This window comes from Tupaia chinensis, unplaced genomic scaffold, assembly GCF_000334495.1.
Source record: "Tupaia chinensis unplaced genomic scaffold, TupChi_1.0 Scaffold149831_1, whole genome shotgun sequence".
Lineage (NCBI taxonomy): Eukaryota > Metazoa > Chordata > Mammalia > Scandentia > Tupaiidae > Tupaia > Tupaia belangeri.
In genome coordinates, this window is record NW_006209676.1 from 1,259,497 (window position 1) to 1,279,284 (window position 19,788).

Here is a 19,788-nt window from a genome sequence, read left to right on the forward strand (position 1 = left end):
ACTCTAGCTCTAGTGTCCATAAGAATTTTTAATATTTGTAGGTCCTCCAGTCTTTCAGTCTCTGCCATAGAGTGCTGATAGTCGATATATGTTAATGGGAGACATACAATGTCTTTCATAGCCTGACTTGCTTCTTTCAATAACAGATCTTCCATATTTGTCTATTTTCTATCAAATTTCAAGGCCTTGTTTTTTTATGGCTGAATAGTATTCCATGGAGTATATGTGTCACACTTTCTCAATCCATTCATCCGTTTATGGACATTTGAATTGATTCCGTGTCTTAGCAATTGTGAATAATGCTGCAATGAATATAGATGTGCAAACGCTTTTCCGGTTGAGTGTTCTCCTGTCCTTTGGGCAGATACCCAGGAATGGAATTGTAGTTCTATTTGAAGGCCTTTGAGGAACCTTCATTTTGTTCTCCACAGTGGCTGGACCAATTTACAATCCCACCAACAGTGTGGGAGTGTTCCCCTTTCACCACATCCCCTCAAGCACTTATCATTTTTTGTCTTTTTAATCTTTGCCATTTTGACTAAGGTTAGGTGGCCATCTCCCCGGGGGGTGATTTCTTGCTTTCTGTCTCTCTGTCTCTCTCTGTCTTTCTGGTGAGCGCACGTGCCCTATAGCAAAAACCTCTCCAAATAAATAAATAAATAAACCTCCCAAAAAATATATATTTGCTCTAAAATATTGTACCTACAATTTACAATATTATGTAGTTAAAAATCTGTTTACTTTTGAATTAAAACCTACAAAGTCTGAGAAAGAGTTACAGCATACAAGAACCTAAAAATATGTGATAACTACTGTCTCCTGTGTATTCTGGATAAGTTCCTAGAATAGAAAAATTACATTAGGTTAAAAGTAAGGAAATCTAAATGAAATATTGACTTAAGTTATTACAGTATTATCAATATTGGTACATTGGTTATGGCAATTATACTATACTAATATTAGATATTAACAATAAAGGCAATTGGATGTCTTTGTACTTTTTCTGTCAGTTTAAAACTATTCTAAAGTAGAAAATATTTTTTTTTTTAATGAAAAATTTTGGACTAAAATACTAAGCAAGTGATATGGTAGTTAAGGCAGCTGGGTTCTACATGGCTAAATCGGCATTGCAAGTCCTGGACGCAGTGGTGTGAAATACACACCCGGCCAAGTGCACTTGTCCGAAATCCTGAGAACAGAATGGGGAAGAAGAGATTATGTCATGAGCATTTTTTTTGGTGGTGGTGGTGGGGGGTTTTGAGGGGGTGGTAAAGTGATTTCTCATTTTCCCTCCCTCTTTGTTTCTGTCATTGTATCTCACAGGTGAGCACATCACCCTGTGGCAAAATAAATAAATAAAAATAAACCCAACCAGTTAGTTTTTATCTCTTTAGTCGCATACATGAAACTTTGGCAGAATTGAAAAGAGGTATTCTAGGAAAAGGGGACTTGGTAACGTCCAACATGCTCAACACAGCTTTCCCATGTCCCTGAGAAAGTTCATGAAAGTATACTTGAGATTATTTGAAACCTAGTGATATAACTTTGAAGCACAGGTTAAAGAAAACAGGACTTAGGTTCAGGCGGTTTCATCGTTAAGGCGGCTAGATTTTACATGGCTGCTGCATGGTGTGAGTCCCAGACTTGGCAGCATGAAAAACACACCAGCCATGTTCGCATGTATGCCTAAAATCCCAAGAGGAGAATGGAGGAGAAGCAGTTGTAGCATGGCCATTCTTCCTGGGGGGGGCTTTCTCACTCTCCCAAGCCCATGATCTTACATGCCCTATAGCAAAAATTAAAAATAAGTAAATAAAAAATAATCTTTTTTAAAAAGAAAAATAAAGATACCAGCAGATGGTTACATCACTGGAGTCCCACATAGTCAACTGCAGTTCAAGTCCCAGACCCAGTGGCCTAAAACTCACACTGGGTACGTGTGTATTGTGTGCCCAGAGTCCTAAAGAGAGAATGTAGGAGAATGGACTGTGGCATGGCCATCCCCCCAAGGGGTTATTTCTTGCCTTCTATCTCTATCTGGCAAGTGCACATGCCCTATAGTTAAACAAACAAACAAACAAAATCCTCTCTAAAAAAAAAAGAGAAGAAAAGAAAAAGAAATAGTACTTAATTGTACAAATATGATTTGGTAAACTACCGAAGAATCTTTTTTTCTTTCTTTCTTTCTTTTTAAATAATTGCTAGAGGGAACATGTATTCACCAGAGAGAGTAAGAACTATACCCCTGTCCCTAAAGGTATGTGATCATGCTGCAGTTGTTTTCCTCCATTTCTTTATTCCATCAAGATTTGGGGCATTCATATGTACACACACACACACAGCATGTTTTTCAAGCTTCTGGTCCTGAATTTGAACTACAATTGGTCATGTGGGATCTCGCTTCCCTATGCAGAAGGGATAGCCCAAGTAATCTTAATCTCAAATTTTTAAAAAAACAACAACAAAATTCACTTATTTTGAGGATTTTATTTTTTTATTTAATTTGTTTTATGAGAGAAAGAGGGGCACCCTCAACAGGGTCTTATGCTGGATCTTTCTTCCTAGCCTTTCCCAGCCAGCTAGGATCACAGGTACGTTTGTCCAGTGTGTATAAATGAACCCAAGAACTGAACTCTGTCTTAATCTTTCATATGGCCTCCAGTATTGTAGATTGTGACACTATAGCTCAGCCACCATTGTTGAGTCTCAAATATTTAAATTTAAATTATCAATAGAGTCACATATGGTGTTGTTATAAACAAGATACTTGAATAAGTGATTTTGCTCTATAATTTATGGATGTCTAACATTTTGGACAAATTTCCTCATGCTTTTCCCACTTGGAACTGAAACCTTGATCCAAGAGAACAAGCCATGCAGTAAAATAGAGAAGTGTACAGATGACGTGGGAAATTGATTCATGGAGTCTCTATAGAGACTGAAGCCCCTTGACCTACCTATCCCACAGCACAAAGCTGAGACCTCTATTTACTGTCAGCCCCTCACCCTTTAGTCTAAAGCTTCTAGACCCCATCTGTTTCCTGAGACTGAGGCTTCTGACATACCCCTCTCCAGGACTGAGGACTCTGCTGCCGGCTTCCCACAAGGATGGAGTACTGTGGCACCTCTCTCCCTCAGAAGTCTGAAGAATCAGGACAACCCCTCTCATCTCCAGATTAAAGACTTCTGACCCTCCCTTCTTTGTGTAGCTATCAAGAGTGGCCCTGCCCACTTGCTTCACTCATCCAGTGTGGCACAACCACCTTGAATCAGCACTGAAAATGCCCTCTCAACTTGCCTAGCACAACTTTCCAGTGCCTCTGTGGATTCTCAAAAAGCTACTTTTCCACCCCTGCAGACTGCAGGGCCCCAAACCATCATGGGGCCTGCTATTCCCGCACTGCACAGAGCCCACTGAACCCATTGTTCACCTCATGACTTGATGCCATTTCCCCACCTGCAGTGGGCTCCACAACCCTATCAACTTGACCTTGGCCTCCACATCCCTTGCATGCCTCATCCAGGCCCAAAGACATTGTCAGTGTGCAATAGCTACCTTGTAACCAGAAGTGCTCCTATGTATCCATCTTGAGCCTGAGAACACTGGCCACTTTCCCATGTGCTTGCTATTGACATTACCATAAGTCACTTCTATACTGGTAGGGGCCTGCACACCATACTTGCCCCACCTCAGTCCTGAAAACATTATCCTGGGCCTCCCTACTGCTGTCACCACTAGTGGCTCTTCTACCTAGATCAGTGGAAACCATGCGCACTATGTGTGCCTCACACAGGGAAATGAAGACAACAATCTGGATTCCATAGGCACTGCTGGTGGCAGCCTCATTCCTTCCACCTTTGTGTGCATCACACAAACCCATTCCAAACCTGAGATCACCAGCACCTTCATACTTGGCACCTGCTATAACAACTGCTTCTGGAGATACTTATTTACCGATGGGACCCCCCACACTCTTACCTGTCTCCACAGCTAGGATCAGAGGGTTCCAGATCACAATCTAAGTAGTCCTCCATCTGCAGCAAAACTGTGTAATTCCATCTATAAACATCAGTTTAAGCACAATACTCACAGACACAACTCACATGTATTCTAGCCAAAGAAAATACACAGAGAACACTGCAGAACCCAAAGAGAACCAAAGTCAAGGAATAGTACCTAACTAATACTATAGGACACAAGAACTACTCTTTTGTTTGTTTGTTTAGATTTTTGTCATGGGATGCATGTCTTTCACCAGAGAGAGAGACAAAGAAGGGAAGTGAGAATTCACCTCCAGGAGGGATGGCATCACTGTGGTCTCTTCTCCATTCTCCATTTGGAATCTTGGGCACACATGCACATGCAGCCAGCATGGTTTTCATTCTACTAGGTCTGATAGTTGAAATATGGTCAGCCATGTGGGAGTCCAGTGACTTAATAACACCACCTGCTGGCTCCCAAGAACTATTCTTTGAGATAGTGAAAGATAGATAATTATTCCTCCAGATGCCCAGAAATCAACACAGGGACCCAAGAAACATGAAGAAGAAGGGGGAAAATGAAACAAAACAACAACAACAACAAAAAAAGGAAATATATCTCCTCCAAACAAATAACTCAGTAACAGACTATGAAAACATGGAAGTCTAAGAAATGACAGTTACGGAATTCAGAACAATGATCTTAAGGAAACAATGAAATACAAGAGAAATCAGATAACCAATTCAATTAGATCAGAACAGTCCACAATTTGAGAAATTTAGCAAAGAGATTTTAAAAGAATCCAAGAGAGCTGTGGTGTTACAGCAGCAGTGCAACAATCTGCAATACTGAACCCATGTGGAAAGGTCCAGGATTCTTGTCCTGTGGCCTTCCTGTACATAATGACCATGTGTGAATGCCCATGATTTTAGGTGGATTGCAGTGTGAAGACCCTGTAAGAGTGCTAGTCTTGCTCTGTCTCTTTCATGGATGAAATTAATACATTAAAAAAAAATAAATCCTGAAGAAGTCAGTACAAGAAATAACAAATATACCTGTGAGCATCAGTTTGAGCAGAAGAAACAATTTCTGAAATTAAAATAACCCAGTTAGACAAAAAGAAAGGAAAAAAAATATTTTATGAAGAAAACATGTGACCGTTGGTACACTAATAAGTGATCAAATATTCACATTAAGGGAGTAGAGATGGAAGAAGGCATAGAAAACTAGTTTCTTGAACTTTCCACTGAAAACTTCATACTTCTGGGGAGAGAGGCAAACATGCAGGTTGAAATACAAAGGATGCCAGATGGAATCAATGTAAAAAGATCTTCCTTAAATCAGATGATAGTCAACCTCAAAAGACAAGGACAATCCAAAAATTAGCAAAAGTACTGAATCACTTATAAAGGAATCTCCATCAGACCAATAGCAGACTTCTCAGCAGAAATCTTACAGACCAAAGAAGAATGATATGTACAGAGTTTTGAAAGAAAGAAAACTTCCATCTAGGACTGCCCATCACTATGGAATACTGGCAGTCCATAAAGATAAATACTGGTTCATCAGGAAAGTCATGACATATTTTTCTATGCAAAATGTGTCACAACTTTTCCAATGACCCAAAAATAAAGAAAGGAGCAGAGAAAAATAAGAGGATTGAGTCCATGGCCTAGTTGTTAAGGGAGCCAGATCCCATATGACTGACCATATGGTTCAAGTCCCCACATGGCAGCTTGAAAAACATGGCAGGCACATGTATACATGCACCAAATTCCAACAGGATAGAAAAAAGATTGTAGTATGACCATATTTTATTGGGGACTGCTTTCTCCCTCTGTCTCTGTCTCTACCTCGTAAGCACATGTTGTGCCCTGTGGCAACAACAGAAATCAGAAGTAACCAATAAGACGACAGGAGTAAGTCTATACCTATCAGTAATAACCTTAAATATAAATAGATTAAACTTGCCAGACAAAAGAAATGAACTGGATCAAGAAGACCCCACTATATGCTTCCTGCATGAAACTCACTTCCTTGGCAATGACTTGAGGGGACTTCAGAAAGTTCATGGGAAATTTTTTTTTTTTAATAAAAACACACAGCTTTATTGTACAATATACACAAGCAGGTCTTGTGAATCTATCCCCTTGAGAGAAAATGGGACTATTATTGAAATGTAAATAGACAACTACAAACCAAACAAATTGAGAGTAAATAATTATTTTGCTCCTACTTTGGTCACTATAATACGAGAAAAAATAGCATTTTTCTAATTAACGTGCTGCAGCCCCATCAGTGGTACTACACTACTCTGGAAAATATACCTTTGGGCTCCTTTCCATTCCCCAAGGAAGCAGTAAATCCTACTTGTCCCCTCTTTTTGGCCAGAGCAGCAAAAGATTAAAATTCTTTGGTCCATAGAGATGGCTAGATCTGCAAGCACTTTCCTGTTGAACTCCACCTGGCACTTAACTAAATTGACTGTGAATGGTGGGTATTTCAGGCCATTTTGTTGAGAGGTGGCTGTAATTCGATTAATCCAGAGTGTCTTCATGTTCCTCTCCTATCTTCAAGCTTTGGTGCATTTCAGGTAGGCTTTAGTCACAACTCTGATGGCTAACTTGTAGCAGTGAATCATCCTTCCCCAAAAGTGCCAGGAGTGCGGTAGCACTTACTGGACACACCAGTAGTGGTCGGTCAAGTGGTTCCTCAGCCACAGCTGTGCCATAAAAAAGACCATTGCACTTGCGGCTGGAGCCATGAGCCTCAGCAGCATGCTAGCCATGCCACAGCCATACTGCGGAGCTGGAAAAATGGTTTAATTACTAGTTTCTTATGCTGCAAAACAGTTGAAATCTATGCACAGTTTTATTTAATAATCACTTTGTATGAGCCTTTTGAAGACCACACATATTCAAGGAAAATGAAGTATGTCGAAGAGCTATTGCATCCCTGTTTATTGCAGCACTATCTCAGAAGCCAAGGTAATGGACTCAACCTAAGTGTTCAACAGCTGATGAATAAATAAGAAAATGTGGTGTATTTACACAATAGATTGTTACGTGCCTACAAGAAAGGATGAAATCCAGTGATTTGAAGCAACATGCAGGAACCTGGAGGAAATGCTTCTGAGTGATATAAACCAGGCACCTAAAGACAAATGCTGTATTTTTTCACTCATTATCAGAATCTAATGGATTCTATTGCATAGAAACAGAGAACATAGCAATGGATATCAGAAGAGGGAAAAGGCAAGGAAATGGAGGAGAATGGGGAGAATTTTGTTAATAGATACAAGAGTACAGGTAGAAGAGGACCAGCCTTGTGGCCTAGTGATTAAGGGAGCCACATCTCACATGACTGACTATGGTTCAAATTCCTGTCCCAGTTGCTTGAAAAATACAGCATCGAGCTGGCTCCATGGCCTGGTTGTAAAGCATTCAGATTCCCCATGGCTGTCTACGTAGTCCAAATTCCAGACACTTTGGCTTGAGAAACATGCCCGTTGAATGTGGATTTGTACCCAAAATACTGACAGAAGGGAGAGATGGAAAAGAAAAGATTGCAACTAGAAGAAAAAACCATGCTGGTCACATGTGCATGTATGCTCAAAATTCCAACAGTATAGGGAGATGAAGGAGAAGGGATTGTAGTGTAATTACACCCTTCTCCCTCTTTCTCTGATGGGCACCTGCAACTTCTGTCAGTTTTATTTATTTATATATATGTCAGTTTTATTTATTTATATATGTTTTATTATATTTAATATATATAAATAAATAATTTTTTGAGAGGTTTTTGCTTTAGGGTGCATGCGCTCGCCAGACAGAGACATAGGGACAGAAAGCAAGAAATCACCCCCTGGGGGGATGGTCACGCCGCAATCCCTTCTCCTCCATTCTCCTCTCGGGATCTTGGGCACACACGCACACGTGCCCGGCGTGAGTTTTAAACCACCGGGTCCGGGACACAAACCGTGGTCGACTACGTGGGAGTCCAGCGACATAGCCATTATGCTAACTGCTGGTTCCCAGTAAATGATTTTCAAAAATAATTATTTATTCATTTATTTTTCATTTGACCAGAGAGATACACACAGACAGAGAGAGAGAGAGAGAAGCTGAGAAAGGAAGCCACCAGGTCCAGGACTTGATCCGTGTGGGAGCATCCAGCGCCTTAACTACCACGCCACTCTCTGGCCCCAATAAATGGGTTTTTAAAGAGTGCTGATAGATGGAGAGTTTTTAAGTAATACAACATAGTAGAATAACCATAGTTAGTGACAATTCAATGTATATTTTAAAAATAAAGAATGGAATTTTAAAAATTATTGTTTTATTTTATCATCATTATTATTATTTATTTTGATCAGAGAGAGACACAGGGTGGGGGGGAGTGAGAACGCAAACTGCCAGGTCCAGGACTTGAACCACAGTCGGTCATCTGAGAGTCCAGAGCCCCAATCACCATGTATTCTGCTGGCCCAAAGAATGGATTTTGAATGTGTACCACATAAAGTAATGAAACATGTTTATTGTCTGGATTTGTTCATTATACCAATGTATATGTGTGTTGATAAAGTATATTGTACCCCATAAATATGAACAAACTACTGTATGTAAGTTAGAAACTATAATTAAAAAAAAAAAAAGAAATGAAACCTGGTTCTTCCATATTATATCATTTCACACATGGCTCTGTTGTAAGAAAAGAGTTCAACATTTTCTTATCTCCATCCTTTAGTCTGTGCTTCTCCATACTATACCATAAAGGCAAGCAGTCTCAGAATTATTCCTTATTATCACCATTTTACTTTCCTACTACTGAAATATTTTGGTTTATATTTTTCCTCTAATGTCTAATTTATACTTTACGAGTTCTCATATTTCTCAAATCCAAATGTTTTGAATGTTTGAGCTTTTTGCCATACTTTTTATAGTTTCCAAAGTTTTATACATCCTTAAGTATCCATGTGTTAGAGATGAAGAAATTCTACCTGTTTTAAATTATATTAATAATACTGAAAGAACTGAGGTAACAGGCATTTTTAAAAATAAATTTATGTCTCAGAATCATTTCTTCTGATTATAATATGAACAGCATTAGCAGTGAAGATGAGGTAATTTTCAGAAAAGAAAGATCACATACTGTCACATAACATAAGAGTACCAGTTAAGTATGCTTCAAAGACTACGTGTTAGGTGCCAGTGTGTGGTTTTTCGTTGAGCATTTAGTTTGATGTTTCACTTACCTTTTATATTTACAAAGGAAGAAATATATTCATTTTTACAAGGAGTGTTACAAAGTGCAGGCTGCCATCTAGAGACAGACTTGTAACTCGAAATATAATCACAACAATTTTTATTTTTAAAGTAGTCTAAAATATTTACGGGCTTTATAAATGTTTTATTTATAATAAGTTACAAGGGTTTTTTTTATTTTTACATATACTACCTAGATAGATTGTATGCATCCCCAAATATTTATGATTCAGCTTGAAATACTCATCAAAAGGCAACCAAAGTATCTTTCCTTTCTTTTTCCTAGACCTCTTTCACATCTTAAGTCTTTTATAGTCACTGCATTACTATAGAAAATGTTACTAGAAAGTGTTAAGTCCTACTTTTGTAATACAGTTTTTGTTGTATTTTAATGAATCTCAATTTTAGTAACTTCACCATTTGTTCTCCTTTTCTAATTGATTTTAACTTATTCATATTTATTTATGGTCTTCATTTTATTTTGATTTGCAGCATGCTGTCTATCAGGCAGGGTAAATTGAAATAGAATATGAGACTACCACAGATTGTCATATGTTCACATTTTCTCTGATACATTACAAGATTAGATTTTATTTATTGAAACTCTGTAGTCTACTCTTTAAAAAATGTCCTTAAAATAAAAAGCTGATTCATATATGGAACAGTTGTTACTCAAAGCTCTTTGCTATGCTATGTGTGTTAGAAAATACTGGTGTATTTCAGTCATACCCAGACTTCAGTAATTTTGAGTGCCATAATGTTTCATAAAAGCTATAAGCTTAAAAAGGCCTTTAGTTATATTTTGATAAATTGTTTTGCTTCCAGGTTAAGTTCTGTCTGCCTTCAGTCCTCTGCCTAGTTCTGTGCTGTTGAAAGTATACAAAAAAGGCTAGAATTTCTCTGGCTGATAACATACAACAGAGACAGGAGAGAATTGAAAATGTCTGAGAATAGGGTAGGATAGTTCTCTAAGCCATACGTTTCATATATATGTAGGAATAAGAGTTTACAGGTTTCTTCTTGACTTTCCTGATGTTAGTTAACATCTTTCCCTTAACTTAACCTTATGGTATGTACTAAGCATTTTGGATGGGGCTGTTGAATATGATACGGCCTGATCTTCTCTACTTGGTGGAAGAGGCTGTAGGTCTCAGTGATGAGGTTGCTGGACTGACTTTCCCTGGTTTTGTGGTTTTAAAAAAAGGTGATTGATCTCATTCATCATTTATCATTAACCTGGCATCATGCTTAAATACTAATCTGGCTGACAGTAGCATTCAAGTTAAAAACAGGAGCTTTTAGCTTCCTCCAAAATGGGCAAGATAATATACTAAAAAATGAATGCCAAAGTAGGAGAGCCTAATATTAACTCAGTACTTTGTGTGCCTCAAGTTTAATGCCAATTACTTCATATTTGGTATTAAATATATATATTTATTAAATATTTATATATACATACATATTTATTAAATATTTATATATACACATATATTTAATACTATCATCCATATTGTTTAGCAAGCATTTTTTGAATATGTTATGTGCTAATATTTCAAGCATTAGAAATTAAAACACAAAACAGTATCTCTAAGATGACTTTTTGAGGGTTTTGCTGTATGTTGTGATTATAGTGACTACAGTTATGGTCTCTTTTTGTTGTTGTCCTTATCAGTAACTAGCAAAGGTACATTTTCTAGCCCTATTTTCTTTTCTTTCTTTTTTTTTCTTTCTTTTTTAAAAATTTGCTGTAGGGTGTCTTTGTTCCCCAAAAACGGTAGAGGCAAGTAAGTGAGAAAGCACCACCCCGGAGGGATGACCAAACACAGTTCCTTTTACTCTATTCTTCTGTCAGTATTTTGGACAGACACACATAAACACCTGTTGTGTTTTACAAGCCTCAGGTCCAGGACTCAAACTACGTGGTCAACCATGTGGGATCCAGCTGCCTTAACCACCATATCACCTGCCTAGCTCCTCCCTCTTTTTTGCTATTTTTTCCTTTCATATTTTTCAGTAGACAAAATTCTATGTATTTATCATGTAAAACATTTGAAAGTATATATACATTTTATAATAGTTAAATGTAGCTTATTTTAACATATTTATTACCTTATACGATTTCGTTTTTTTTTTTTTTTTGTGAGAACACTTAACACTTACTAACCACATTTTCCAGATATACAGTATTTTGTCATTAACTGTAGTCACTATGATGTACGACCAATATTTTCAAAAACTCCCTAGTCATCTCAGCGTCTAGTATCCACCAGCTTGTTCTCTACTACTTTAAGATTATCTTTTTCAGAATCCACAAATTAGTGAGATCATTTGTTACTTGTTTTTCTATGTCTGGCTGCTACAGGAATTTCCTTTCTTTTTTGAAGTTTCAGTATGAAGCTTCCATTTTGAAAATTATAGGTTTAAAGATCTGATTTTTTAGTAATGCTTATTTACATAAGGTAGTTGTCTTTAATGATACTAAGTATGAGGGGTTATTTTTGTGTTTGTCTTTGGTTTTGGTGTGTTGTTTTTTGTTTTTGTTTTTGTTTTTTCTTTTGTTTTTTCTTTTTTTTTTTTTTTTTTTTTTTTTCTTTTTTTTTTTTTTTTTTTTTTTTTCTTTTTTTTTTTTTTTTTTTTTTTTTCTTTTTTTTTTTTTTTTTTTTTTTTTGCCATAGGGCACATGTGCTTGCTGGAGAGCAACAGAGTGAGAGACATTAAAAAGGGAAGTGAGAGGGACCAACAGTTAGTGTAATGACTTTGTTGCTGGACTCCCATGTAATCAACCGTAGTTCGAGTCCTGGAGCCCGTGACTTAAACTCATTGCCGGGTACATGTGTGTGCATGCCCAAACTCCTGAAAGGAAGAGGAAATGAAGGAGAAGGGATCAGGGGTGACCATTTACCAGGGGGATGCTTTCTCGTTCTCCCTGTCTCTTTCGTTCTCTCCCTGTCTCTCTTCTGGGAGCACATATGCCCTCTGGCAAAGTGAGGAACAAAAAGAAAATGGAAAATGGAAGTGAGAAATCATTCCTCAAGGGGCATGGCCATACTGCAATACTCTCTCTTCCATTCTACTCCTGGGGTTTGGGCAAGGCATGCACATGCCTGGTATAATTCCCTGGCGTGTTTGCCAAGCTGCCAGGTCCAGGACTTGAACCATTATCAGCCATGTGGTAGTCCAGTGCTTTAAGCACTATGCCACCTGCTGGTCCTAAGCATGAGGTTTTTAAAAAAGTAGTTTTAATACTAGTTATTGATAATAGAGTTATTAGATATAGATAATAAAGTTATTATCTCTAACTTTATAACATAAATTAATGTAGAGAGATAGTCCTCTGTTTTTCAACTAACATGGCTAGCTAGTGCACTGAAAATATGTTAGGATTTGACAGTATTTCAGAACTGCCTTGTCAGTCATGGAAATAGAATCGAGCATTGTTTACACTAGAAATATTGAGGAAATATGTATAAAGAGAAATCTAGCTTATAATAGAGCTCAAATTAGGAACTAGAACTTTTAACTTCCTCCAAAGTGGGCAGAATAATCTATCAAAAAATGAATATCTGAAGTAGACAACCTAATACTAACTCAGCACTTTGTATGCCACAGGTACAGTGCTAAGTACTTTATATTTGCTATCTCTTTTAGTTTTTTTTTAATCCTTGTTTGAATTACTATACTAGAAATATAATGAGTTATTTCTGTAAAGTTGTTGAAATAGTAGGATTACCATTGTCAATTTTCTTGAGTCTTACTAAAATCAGCCTTACTGAAATTTGCTATAGGATGTATTTGCTTGCTAGAGAGAGAAAGAGGTGGGGAGAGAGAGAGAAACCACCCCACCCGCAGGGAAGACTGGGCACACTTGTGAGTTTGCACAGCATGCTTCTCAAGCTGCTCAATCCAGGACCTAAACTGTATAGTTGACCTTAACCACCATGCCATGTTAGCCCCCAAAATGATACATTTAAATGTATAGATTAAGGACTTCTGACAAATTTGTACAGTTGCTTAAATATACTTTAATTAAAATATAAAATTTTGGGACCAGCTAATGATTACATTTCTAGACTCCCGCATGGTCAACTATAGTTCAAATACTGGACCTGGTGACTTGAAACTCATGCCAGCGCATGTGTGTGCATGCCTAAATCCAAAGAGGAGAATGGAAAAGCAGAGACTGTGGTATTGTCATCCCCCAAGGGGGTGATTTCTTTCTTTATGTCTCTCTGTCTCTCCAACAAGAGCACTCTATTGCAAAAAAAAAGGGGGGGGAGGGTTTCCATAAGAAAGATTTTTTGCTATAGGGCACATTTGCTTGCCAGAGAGACAGAAAGAGAGAGATACCCCTGGGGAGGTGGGGGATGGCCACGCCGCAATCCCTTCTCCATTCTTCTCTCAGGATCTTGGGCACACATGCACGTGTGCCCAGCATGAGTTTTAAGGTGCCAGGTCCGGGGCTCAAACCACAGTTGACTACATTGGAATCCAGCAATATAACCATTACGCCATCTACTAGTTCCCTGCAGAGCAAAAATTTCTCAAAAAAAAAAAAAAGTATATACATATATATGTGTACACACACACACACACATAATTTTTCTTCAGACAGTTCTCCCATTTTGTTATAAATCTTCATTCCCAACACTCCACTTATACACATAGTCCACCTTTATATTCTAGGCCACTAATTACTCACATTCTGTCACTATAGGTTAGTTTTTCTTGGTCTAAAATTTTATGTAACTTTAATAATATATTTTTCTTTTGGAACAACTTTTCTCAGCCAAGTGACTGGAATAGTCATCTCATATTATTGTGTATATCAAAGGCTTTTTTCCTTTTATTGCTGAGTAGTAATAGTAATTAATCTGTTAGATTTTTCCTCTATTAATAGCTTCCTTGGTGGGGAAGAACTAATTTGGATAGATTTGCTATTAGTGTTCCTGCACAAGATTTGGTTCCATTGATAACATTTGTATTTATCTTGATTAAATACCTAGAAGTGAAATTTCTTGGGTTGTTAATGAAATCTGTCTCTGAGATTTTGGTGTTATCATCGTCCTTTTTCTTTAAATACTTAATAGGACATTTGTAAAATGCAGATTTCCTTGAAAATTGTTGATTATTTATTTATTTAAATTTTGCCAGAAGGCATGTGTTCAGCAACTCCCAAATGCATATGATCACACCATGATCCCTCCTCTTTCATTTCTCTTGCAGTCAGGATTTCAGGTACAGGTACCCAGTATCTGGCATGTTTTACAAGCTGCTGGGGCTGGGATTCAAACCATATAGTTGGCCATGTGATATCTGGCTCCTTTAACCACCAGGCTATGGGTGGCCCAGTGATACTTTTAAGAAATCTGTATTCGTTACCTGTTTCTATTTAACAAAATCCCATGGTTTAGTGGCTTAAAACAGCTTTAACTATTTTTTATCTCTGTTTTTGTGGGTAAATTATTGAGGAATGTCTCGCTGGTTTGTTCTCAAGGTCTCTCCACAAAGTTGTAGTGACACTGTTGCCCTGGGCTGTAGTAATCCTAAGGCTTGCTAAGGGACATATCCTTGTCCAAGAAGACTTATTCACCTGGTGTTTAGCTGGAGTCCTTAATTCTTCACCAGATGGGCCCCCAGTAGGCTGTCTGAGTAGTGTCTTACAACATAATTGTTTGCTTCCACTTAGAACTCTAAAAACAAAACAGTAATATGGGGTCATTGGAAAGGCCATGATACATTTTGCATAGTAAAACATAGAAAAAGACATCATGGCTTTTCCAGTGACCCTTTGGGTTTATGACATAGTTTCTGAGTCATATACAGTCATTGCTGGAGTTGGAGATTATTGAAAGTGGAGCATTTTGGAGCCTGCTACCAAAGACTAGGTAAAATAATTGTGAGGATCTTTGAGTAATACACATTTAGCTGTGTTTATCTGATTTTTGAATTGTGAAAACTCTAAAATGTAAAAAGTTTTATATGGCTTATTGAACTCTGGGACAGTCTAGTACTTCATTTTTCTAAAATTCAAAGAAAAGGAGTAAAAGAACAATAATATGTTCATATGTCCTAATAAAAATTTTCAGCAAATATACTTTACAAACAGTGATTTAATTCTGAGAGTATAATACCACAGGCCATTCACTTAAATTATACTTGATCGCTTATGATAAAAGCCAAGAGGTACAGGATCTAAACACTACCATAAATGAAATGAACTTGGCAGACATCTATAAAACTTTCCACCAACAACCACAGAATACATACTTTTCTCACCCCTGCATAGAACCTTTTCAAAGATCAACCATATGATAGGACACAAAACAAGCCTTTATAAATTCAAAGACGTAGAAACTATATCTAGCATCTTATCCAGCAATGTTGGAATTGAGCTGGAAAGTAATTTCAGAAAATTTTCTTAAGACTATATAAACATATGGAAACTAAACAGCCTACGCCTTGAAAGACTTCACAACAATGGAAAAAATTAAGACTGAAATCAAAAGATTCATTGAAACAAACAATAACGAGTGTACTAGACTCCCGCATGGTCAACTATAGTTCAAATACTGGACCTGGTGACTTGAAACTCATGCCAGCGCATGTGTGTGCATGCCTAAATCCAAAGAGGAGAATGGAAAAGCAGAGACTGTGGTATTGTCATCCCCCAAGGGGGTGATTTCTTTCTTTATGTCTCTCTGTCTCTCCAACAAGAGCACTCTATTGCAAAAAAAAAGGGGGGGGAGGGTTTCCATAAGAAAGATTTTTTGCTATAGGGCACATTTGCTTGCCAGAGAGACAGAAAGAGAGAGATACCCCTGGGGAGGTGGGGGATGGCCACGCCGCAATCCCTTCTCCATTCTTCTCTCAGGATCTTGGGCACACATGCACGTGTGCCCAGCATGAGTTTTAAGGTGCCAGGTCCGGGGCTCAAACCACAGTTGACTACATTGGAATCCAGCAATATAACCATTACGCCATCTACTAGTTCCCTGCAGAGCAAAAATTTCTCAAAAAAAAAAAAAAGTATATACATATATATGTGTACACACACACACACACATAATTTTTCTTCAGACAGTTCTCCCATTTTGTTATAAATCTTCATTCCCAACACTCCACTTATACACATAGTCCACCTTTATATTCTAGGCCACTAATTACTCACATTCTGTCACTATAGGTTAGTTTTTCTTGGTCTAAAATTTTATGTAACTTTAATAATATATTTTTCTTTTGGAACAACTTTTCTCAGCCAAGTGACTGGAATAGTCATCTCATATTATTGTGTATATCAAAGGCTTTTTTCCTTTTATTGCTGAGTAGTAATAGTAATTAATCTGTTAGATTTTTCCTCTATTAATAGCTTCCTTGGTGGGGAAGAACTAATTTGGATAGATTTGCTATTAGTGTTCCTGCACAAGATTTGGTTCCATTGATAACATTTGTATTTATCTTGATTAAATACCTAGAAGTGAAATTTCTTGGGTTGTTAATGAAATCTGTCTCTGAGATTTTGGTGTTATCATCGTCCTTTTTCTTTAAATACTTAATAGGACATTTGTAAAATGCAGATTTCCTTGAAAATTGTTGATTATTTATTTATTTAAATTTTGCCAGAAGGCATGTGTTCAGCAACTCCCAAATGCATATGATCACACCATGATCCCTCCTCTTTCATTTCTCTTGCAGTCAGGATTTCAGGTACAGGTACCCAGTATCTGGCATGTTTTACAAGCTGCTGGGGCTGGGATTCAAACCATATAGTTGGCCATGTGATATCTGGCTCCTTTAACCACCAGGCTATGGGTGGCCCAGTGATACTTTTAAGAAATCTGTATTCGTTACCTGTTTCTATTTAACAAAATCCCATGGTTTAGTGGCTTAAAACAGCTTTAACTATTTTTTATCTCTGTTTTTGTGGGTAAATTATTGAGGAATGTCTCGCTGGTTTGTTCTCAAGGTCTCTCCACAAAGTTGTAGTGACACTGTTGCCCTGGGCTGTAGTAATCCTAAGGCTTGCTAAGGGACATATCCTTGTCCAAGAAGACTTATTCACCTGGTGTTTAGCTGGAGTCCTTAATTCTTCACCAGATGGGCCCCCAGTAGGCTGTCTGAGTAGTGTCTTACAACATAATTGTTTGCTTCCACTTAGAACTCTAAAAACAAAACAGTAATATGGGGTCATTGGAAAGGCCATGATACATTTTGCATAGTAAAACATAGAAAAAGACATCATGGCTTTTCCAGTGACCCTTTGGGTTTATGACATAGTTTCTGAGTCATATACAGTCATTGCTGGAGTTGGAGATTATTGAAAGTGGAGCATTTTGGAGCCTGCTACCAAAGACTAGGTAAAATAATTGTGAGGATCTTTGAGTAATACACATTTAGCTGTGTTTATCTGATTTTTGAATTGTGAAAACTCTAAAATGTAAAAAGTTTTATATGGCTTATTGAACTCTGGGACAGTCTAGTACTTCATTTTTCTAAAATTCAAAGAAAAGGAGTAAAAGAACAATAATATGTTCATATGTCCTAATAAAAATTTTCAGCAAATATACTTTACAAACAGTGATTTAATTCTGAGAGTATAATACCACAGGCCATTCACTTAAATTATACTTGATCGCTTATGATAAAAGCCAAGAGGTACAGGATCTAAACACTACCATAAATGAAATGAACTTGGCAGACATCTATAAAACTTTCCACCAACAACCACAGAATACATACTTTTCTCACCCCTGCATAGAACCTTTTCAAAGATCAACCATATGATAGGACACAAAACAAGCCTTTATAAATTCAAAGACGTAGAAACTATATCTAGCATCTTATCCAGCAATGTTGGAATTGAGCTGGAAAGTAATTTCAGAAAATTTTCTTAAGACTATATAAACATATGGAAACTAAACAGCCTACGCCTTGAAAGACTTCACAACAATGGAAAAAATTAAGACTGAAATCAAAAGATTCATTGAAACAAACAATAACGAGTGTATGAGTTCCATAATCTGAGACACAGCAAAAGCAGTCATAAGAGAGAAGTTAATATCAATTAGTGCACATAAGGAAAAGTTGGAAAGGGGGAGCCCAGCCGTTGGCATAATGGCTGTGTCACTGGACTCCCATGTAGTTGACAGTGGTTTGAGTTCTGGACCCAGTGGCTTAAACTCACACCGGGCGCATGTGCATGTGTGCCCAAGATCCCCAGAGAAGAATGGAGGAGAAGGAATTGTGTTGTGGCCATCCCCCTGGGGGGGTGGGGTGGCGATTTCTTGCTTTCTGCCTTTCTGTCTCTCTCTGTCTTTCTGGTGAGTGCACAGTGGCCTTATAGCAAAAACCTCTTAAAAAAAGAAAAAAAAAAGATGGAAAGATAGTGGATATACAACCTAACAACACACTTCAGGGAACTGGAAAAACAACAGAACTCCAAAAATACCAGGAAAAAATAAATAATAAAGATTGAAACAGAAATAAATAAATAGAGGCTCAACAAACTATACAGAAAATAAATGAAACCAAAAGTTGGTTCTTTGAGAATATAAACAAAATTGACATACTTTTTGGTAGACTACAAAGAAAAGAGAAAGGAACCATAGAAGTCAAATTTTGCAGTGAAAGAGGCAATAGTACAACAGATATAACAGAAATATGAAAGATCACCAGAGAATACTATGAGTAACTATACGCCAATAAACAAGAAAACTTGGATGAGATGGACAAATTTCTAAATACATGTAATCTGCCAATACTGAATTAGGGAGAAAACTTGAATAAACCAATATCAAGCAATGAAATTCTGTCAGTGATAAATAACCTTATAATGTACAAAAGCCCAGGTCCTGATGGTTTCACTTCTCAATTCTACAGAACTTTTAAAGAGCTAATCCACATTTTACTCAAACTGTAAAGATTCAAAAGGAAGAGAAGACTGAGTCCACTATGAGAGCTGAGATCTAGTGATTTCAGGGATAAGAGCAATGAAGATGTTCTGCTGAGAACTCACCCTGGCAAACAGAAAGGGCAGGCCAGAAGAAGACCGAGTCTACCATGAGAGCTGAGATACAGTAATTTCAGGGATAAGAGCAATGAAGATGTTCTGCTGAGAAGTCTCCCTGCCTTCATGCACTGAGTGTCTAGACAGGCTTAAGTGAAAAGTTGCCAAAATCTGATTACTATTTGGGTCCTCATATTTCTCAACTCCCGCTGAATCTGCGACACAAAGGGAGAAAAATGCACCACCAAAGAGTTTGCACACCACATCCTCCTGTGTGCCTCTGATCACTCAGATTGATCTTCTAGAAATTAGGAAGAAACGAATAACACATAGGATGACTAGAAATCACTGCGGGGGCACACGATATATGTGAAACCAAGAAAATACCTCTCCCCCAAGGGAAAAGAATAACTGCTCTTCATCCACAGACAGTACAGTGGAACTCATGGAAATGTCTGATAAAGAATTTAAAGTATTCATTTTGACAAAGCTAACAGAGATGGAAGAGAAGACAGACAATATCAGAAGAAAAAAGCCAT

At 37.5% G+C, this 19,788-nt stretch overlaps 1 protein-coding gene and 1 pseudogene across 1 annotated transcript in view; one reads left to right on the forward strand and one right to left on the reverse strand.

Annotated features, from left to right (window-relative positions):
* Window positions 1-19,788, forward strand: part of STAG1 (STAG1 cohesin complex component) — a 314,569-nt gene that overhangs the window by 92,331 nt on the left and 202,450 nt on the right. The window lies entirely within an intron of this gene.
* On the reverse strand, window positions 6,278-7,537 carry LOC102500213 (39S ribosomal protein L20, mitochondrial pseudogene; annotated as a pseudogene).